We start from the raw sequence: 7476 nt of genomic DNA on the forward strand, positions 1-7476 counted from the left end.
AAACTACAAATCTACCATTCCAGTGTTTTACTTGCTATATTGTATTTACTTTGCCACCATGGCCTATTTATAACCTTTACCTCCCTTATCTCACCTCATTTACTCACATTGTATATAGACTTATTTTTCTATTGTGTTATTGACTGTACATTTTTGTTTTACTCCATGTGTAACTCTGTGTTTTTGTATGTTGTCGAACTGCTTTACTTTATCTTGGCCAGGTCGCAATTGTAAATGAGAACTTGTTCTCAACTTGCCTACCTGGTTAAATAAAGGTGAAATAAAATAATGTATGCTGGCTAGCTGGCAGCAACAGCAGCATGGTGTTAGTTAAAACTTGGAAAAGAAAGTGCTGTTTATTTCGATGGGCGAGGGAGAAGTTGTTCTACTGGTCATTAGCTGTATTTAGTGTTGCTGGCGGTAGCTAATGTGGCCAATTTGTCCGATCCCGCCTAAGATATGTTCCATCCTACTTGATTAGAGTAGGACAGCAGCCTAAGATATGTTCCATCCTACTTGATTAGAGTAGGACAGCAGCCTAAGATATGTTCCATCCTACTTGATTAGAGTAGGACAGCAGCTTAAGAGTTGTTCCATCCTACTTGATTATATTTAGAGTAGGACAGCAGCCTAAGATATGTTCCATCCTACTTGATTAGAGTAGGACAGCAGCTTAAGAGTTGTTCCATCCTACTTGATTATATTTAGAGTAGGACAGCAGCCTAAGAGATGTTCCATACTACTTGATTAGAGTACAACAGCAGCTTAAGTGTTGTTCCATCCTACTTGATTATATTTAGAGTAGGACAGCAGCCTAAGAGATGTTCCATCCTACTTGATTAGAGGAAGACAGCAGCTTAAGAGATGTTCCATCCTACTTGATTAGAGTAGGACAGCAGCCTAAGAGTTGTTCCATCCTACTTGATTATATTTAGAGTAGGACAGCAGATTAAGAGTTGTTCAATCCTACTTGATTATATTTAGAGTAGAACAGCAGCCTAAGAGATGTTCTATCCTACTTGATTTTATTTAGAGTAGAACAGCAGCTTAAGAGTTGTTCCATACTACTTGATTAGGGTAGGACAGCAGCCTACGAGTTGTTCCATCCTACTTGATTAGAGTAAGACAGCAGCCTAAGAGTTGTTTGTCATTTCAGCCATGGCACACACCATCTCAGATTGTTTTGAAATTGTTTCGATAGTTAGATTGGCATTACTGAAACATTATTTTGTTGAAATGTAATTTTATCTAAAAAAAAAAAAAAAAATTGGCCATTTTAATTAATAGGATTCAGATATTCAATAAATATAGTGCCAAATATCCAATTTGGACCAAACTTCTTCCTACCAATGAAGAATCCCACCAAAAACGTGTAAAGCCACCTACAGACCACCCGCACCCCAAACATCAGCATAGAGTTGGAGTCCTCCATGTTTGACAAGTAGTAGGAAGCTGTGGCTTCCCTGTGAATCCGGAGATGTTTTTCCCTGTGTAGAGAAATTAGGCATTGAAGTCGATTTGCATTATCTACCATACAGTAGTGTGACAGTACCATGTTTTGACCACTAGATGCCGCTGTTCCTACTATTCTCATACATTTTGCTGGTCTCTCGTGTTTATTACATAGATCACTTTTGTTTTTCAACTTTGGTTAGAAAAACAGTATATTTGGCTCATTATGAAAATAAATTGTGTGGTCATCCTCACAATTCAAGCCGGTCCTCCATGAAAGCAAATCCGTTGGTCAACCTTTTAATGCTTAATCTGTGTCCAGGAAACGGCCCCTTTGTGTGTCGTATATATTCCCTTAAGAAAACGGTCTGGGTGAATTACTGCTAGACCTGGTGACCAAGTAAACCATTAGTTTACAGCAGTTCTAATGGTCTTCAATGGTAAAAGTACCAAACACACACTGTATTGTGTTTTGCAGTGGTAATGTTGTTTGATTGAAATGGTAAAGGTCACTAAATCACAATACATATAGAGCTTATTCCTCATCATTTTATTGACAAACACAAGACTGCTATGCAATTCATTATTTTTATGAAGGTTGTCACGACATTTAAGTCCCTTGCCATCAATGTTTTGGGCTTGTAGGAAAAGTCTTCATAATAGAATTGCATAGGGATTGCCCTCGCAGAGAGGAGAGCCGTGTTGGACTACTCAAGGAGAGTCAGGTTGAAGCATTAGGTTGCTAAGAGAAGGACAAACAAATTGATTTCATGGGCGACTAACTTGAATTGGGGATGAGCGCACAATTTATTTTCAAAGTTGCAAAGGAAATGTTGTGATCTATTTAATAAAACACCCCAAAAAAAGTCTGGAAATCCAGACGTTTTCAAGAGACCCTCCACCACTCATCCAAGAAGGACAGGAAGTACCAGTGGTATCAACGACCAAGTATCTTGGTTTTCATCTAGACTCTAACCTCAGCGGTGATACACGTGGAGCAGTGGCCTCACTGAGAAATGGCCTGAAGATCTGGTCACAGTGTACACTACGCTGGTCAGGGATTGTCTGGAATACGGTGGAGTGCTGTTAGTTGAATGCAACTGAAAGCAGCAGCCCCAACTGAACATGGTGCAGAGGAGGGGCCCTGAGGCTCATCTCCACAGGTGGAGCAGTCCAGCCACAGCCACTGCAGAACAATTCTACACATTTTGCTAAGAATAGTCCCGTGTGGCTCAGTTGCAAACACATGTGGTGTTCGCAACACCCACAACCCTGGTGTTGCAAACACCACACGGGTCCCGTGTGGCTCAGTTGGTAGAGCATGATGTTTGCAACACCAGGGTTGTGGGTTCGATTCCCACGGGGGACCAGTATGGGGGGAAAAAAAGAAAAATGTATGAAATGTATGCATTCACTACTGTAAGTCGCTCTGGATCAGAGCGTCTGCTAAAATGACTAAAATGTAAAATGTAAGAATGTGCAGTTTTATAGCAAATTCCCTTCAATTCTACACTTTTTGCCATGTCTAATACCATCCGAGTGACTCAAACATAACAAAATCAATGGGGGCCCCATGCCATGACAAAAATACTCCTGAATGCATCATTTGTTTCATTGTATAGTTTTGATTAGCTTTGATTTAGGCATTTGTTTTCAAAGATGATCTTATTGATAACAATGTCTACACTGCATTTCTGATCAATTTGATGTTATTTTAAAAAGGACTAAAAAAAAAAGTGCTTTTCTTTTAAAAACAAGGACATTTCTAAGTGACCCCAAACTTTTGAACGGTAGTGTACATAGGTCCACTATCTTTTCTACATACTTTAGGTTCCTCCATAAAAGTAGGTGGCCCGAGAAAAACACTTAGGTGGCCACCCAAGACATTTCTATGCAGAAAAAACCCTGCAGATATCTAAACATATGTTTAAGCCTTATATGGACAATCATTTAAATATGTGACCGACCGGCTCAAATCGGTCTTAAGCAGCGTTTTTTTTTTTTTTTTTTACATTTGATAAAAGTAGAGACTAAACTCTACCTGTGCGACCTACGGACAACAGCCGTGGCCATAAAGCCTCTCCCTGATAACACATATTGTTATAAAGTTTACACAATTAAGTATTCTTATGTATATTAAGTAATTATATGCATAAACATTCGTGTTTTTTTTTACCCCACAACGTTGGACTATCTAGCCAACAGAAAACGTCTGAGCATGATGAATCTGTAGCTATGATGAATCTGTAGCTAGCCAACTTCTCAATCCATATAATATGTTTGGGAGGCTAACTAGCTAGCTAGCCATGACCGATTTGAAGTTAACCTGTACGGGGAACTAGCTAGCTAGCCAGCCATGACCGATTTGAAGTTACCCGGACACTTGATGTATGCTAGAAGGACATGTTTCACCATCATCCATAATGAAAAACATGAATTGCAGGGTCAAGATTGATTTGCCTGCAGTTCTAACACTAGCTAGTAGCTTAGCAAAACTAACTTACGTTCGATTGTTTTCAAATTCCCACCTGGTTGAGCGAGGAAATATGTAGGTTTCACCAACAAATACGTATCAAAAAAGGTATATCATTCAATTCAGGACCTATTTATCGTTGTCTTTATCAAGTAAATCTTCAGTTAAGTAAATAATTAGCTAGCAAGGTGGCTAATTGTTACAACCGTCTACTTCCGCATCTCCACCAGCGTCTCGTCAGCAACACAAAAGATTTACTTCCGGGTCATGGAATGTCAGCAAAATAAAAGCGTTCTACGTCACAGAAGAAAGGTGTTATTGTCTGTATTTATTGATGATACATAAAATTGATTGTCTAAGCATTAACATTGATGTGATGGTATTAATTACAACTCATTTTGATCGAAATGTGCAAATTGTCCAAACAGATCATCGGAGACGGATTATTTTAAATATGCCTATTGGACAATAAACAGATATGGCTTATTAACCTATATGGTCCAAATAATGATGATCCAAGCTTCTTTTAAAATATATATAAGAATTGATCAACTCTACAAGCAACACTAGACTCTATTATTATGGTGGGAGATTTTAATATGGTCTTAAATACCTCTATGGACCAGAAAGGAAATCACACTACAAACTATCACCCTCAGGCACTTAAGGAAATCATGAATGTCATGGATATATTGGAATTAGTGGATATATGGAGGCTTAAATACCCTGACCTAGTGAGATATACATGGCGGAGGCTTAATCAAGCTAGTTGTCTTGATTACTTTCTTATGTCATTCTCTCTGGAACCAAAAGATTAAAAAGTGTTGATAGTGGACAGAATGCGGTCGGATCATCACATAATTGGCATATATATTACTCTTACAGAATTTCCACGTGGGCGAGGATATTGGACATTTAATCAAAGCCTACTAGATGATAAATTGTTTAGAACTAGGACAGAAGAATTTATAACTGACTTTTTCAGACATAACATAGGTACAGCAGATCCCCTTATTGTATGGGACACTTTTAAATGTGCCTTTAGAGAACATGCAATTCAGTACTCATCTATAAAACAAAAGCAATTTAGATCAAAAGAGTCCATATTAACAAAGGAAATTGAAGGACTAACAGTACAGATAGACAGCAATAAAATCTGAACCATAGAGGCACAGAATAAGTTAGAGGAAAAACAAAAAGAAATGGAGGAACTTATTCAAGGAAGATCCAGTGTAATACTTTATGAAAATAAAGCGAACTGGATGGAATATGGGAAAAAATGCACCAAATTCTTTTTCAATCTTCAATATAGAAATGCTACCAAACAAAATGTATTGAAACTTGTTACAAATTATATTTTGAAAGAGGAAGCAAAGTACTTTAAGAATATTTTTTATTTTCAGTCTCCTCCATCTCCACTAACCAAAGCTAATTGTATGGATTTTTCCCTAATAATTATGTAAAATTAGCGTGTACAGAAAGACTCATGTGAAGGCCACATTACAGAGGAGGAACTTCTTGATGCAATTAAAGCCTCTAAGTCCGTGAAAACGCCAGGGTTGGATGACATACCAGTGGAAGTAAACCAAACCTTTTTTGATATACTCAGAGGACCACTCCTATATAAACGGTAGATTATCAGATACGCAACAAGGTCTGATTTCATTATTACTGAAACAGGATCCAAGTGGTAAATATAAAGATATAGTCCATAAAAAAAATTGGAGACCTCTTACACTTCAGTGTTGTGATGCATAAATTCTAGCTAAGTGCTTAGAGCATAGAATTAAAAAGGTATTGTCAGATATTATTCATCCTAATCAGACAGGTTTTTAGATGGACGATACATTGGAGATAATATAAGACAAGTACTGGAAACAATAGAATACTATGAAATATCGGGGACACCAGGCCTGGTTTTCATAGCTGATGTTGAAAAGGCTTTTGATAAAGTACGACTGGAGTTTATATATAAATGCCTAGAATATTTCGATTTTGTAGAATCTCTTATAAAATGGGTTAAAGTTATGTATAGTAACCCTAGGTGTAAAATAGTAAATAATGGCTACATCTCAGAAAGTTTTTAACTATCTAGAGGAGTAAAACAAGGTTGTCCACTATCGGCATATCTATTTATTATTGCCATCGAAATGTTAGCTGTTAAAATTATATCCAACAATAATATTAAGGGATTAGAAATCCAGGGATTAAAAACTAAGGTGTCATTGTACGCCGATGATTCATGTTTTCTATTAAAACCACAATTAGAATCTCTCCACGGCCTCATAGAGGATCTAGATACTTTTTCTATCCTCTCTGGATTAAAACCAAATTATGATAAGTGTACTATATTACGTATTGGATCACAAAAAAATGCTAATTTTACATTACCGTGTAGTTTACCAATTAAATGGTCTGATGGAGATGTGGACATACTCGGTATACAAATCCCAAACGAAAGAAATGATCTCACTCCAATAAATGTTTATAGAAAGTTAGCAGAAATAGATAAGATCTGGCTACCACTGAAAGCAAAATACCTGTCTATTTGTGGAGAAATCACCCTGATTAACTCTTTAGTCATATCACAGTTTACCTATGAATAACTGGCTTCCTGTTAAGGCAAGGGCTGATTTCAAGGTTTTACTGCTAACCTACAAAGCATTACATGGGCTTGCTCCTACCTATCTTTCCGATTTGGTCCTGCCGTACATACCTACACGTACGCTATGGTCACAAGACGCAGGCCTCCTTACTGTCCCTAGAATTTCTAAGAATACAGCTGGAGGCAGGGCTTTCTCCTATAGAGCTCCATTTTTATGGAATGGTCTGCCTACCCATGTGAGAGACGCAGACTTGGTCTCAACCTTTAAGTCTTTACTGAAGACTTATCTCTTCAGTAGGTCCTATGATTGAGTGTAGTCTGGCCCAGGAGTGTGAAGGTGAACGGAAAGGCTCTGGAGCAACGAACCGCCCTTGCTGTCTCTGCCTGGTCGGTTCCCCTCTCTCCACTGGGATTCTCTGCCTCTTACCACATTACAGGGGCTGAGTCACTGGCTTACTGGTGCTCTTCCATGCCGTCCATGGGAGGGGTGCGTCACTTGAGTGGGTTGAGTCACGGACGTGATCTTCCTGTCCGGGTTGCCCCCGCCCACCTTGGGTTGTGCCGTGGCGGAGATCTTTGTGGGCTTTTGCCTTTCACCACAACTAATACCATTGACATCCATCTCTCGCTGCGGTAGGTCATGGTTTGAAATATCACTGAAGTATCAACTTTGCTGTGGGGCCATGGAAGCTGCAGTTTTGAAATATACGAGAATAATAATATTGGAAGATCAATTCAAGCCTAACTTGACGAGTATATTTTTGAAAAGCATTTTTTACCAGTTTTAAAGTAAAGAGAATTTGGTGTTTAATGTGCATGGCCTTCTACATCTAAGTGATGACTGAATACTATCTCAGGGTTTCTTTCAGAAAACTTTATAGTTAAAAAAAAGTTTTGAAGTTATAACTTACAGAGTGTGGCTTTAAGGTTTTTCTGATCATCTATA

At 38.2% G+C, this 7476-nt stretch overlaps 1 protein-coding gene across 3 annotated transcripts in view; it reads right to left on the reverse strand.

Moving 5' to 3' along the window:
* LOC106586005 (STAM-binding protein-like A) overlaps window positions 1–4189 on the reverse strand; it is a 29249-nt gene extending 25060 nt beyond the window's left edge. Inside the window, exon 1 of one of the 3 annotated variants that reach the window (XM_082968753.1) lies at window positions 3957–4189. The gene's annotated coding sequence lies outside the window, so the exon portion shown is untranslated. The remainder of the gene's footprint in view (window positions 1–3956) is intronic. The other 2 variants (XM_082968754.1, XM_082968755.1) reach the window with 2 other exon arrangements.
* Between the last annotated feature and the right edge of the window lie 3287 nt (window positions 4190–7476).

This window comes from Salmo salar, chromosome 24 (genome assembly GCF_965601325.2).
Source record: "Salmo salar chromosome 24, fSalSal1, whole genome shotgun sequence".
NCBI classification, from domain to species: domain Eukaryota; kingdom Metazoa; phylum Chordata; class Actinopteri; order Salmoniformes; family Salmonidae; genus Salmo; species Salmo salar.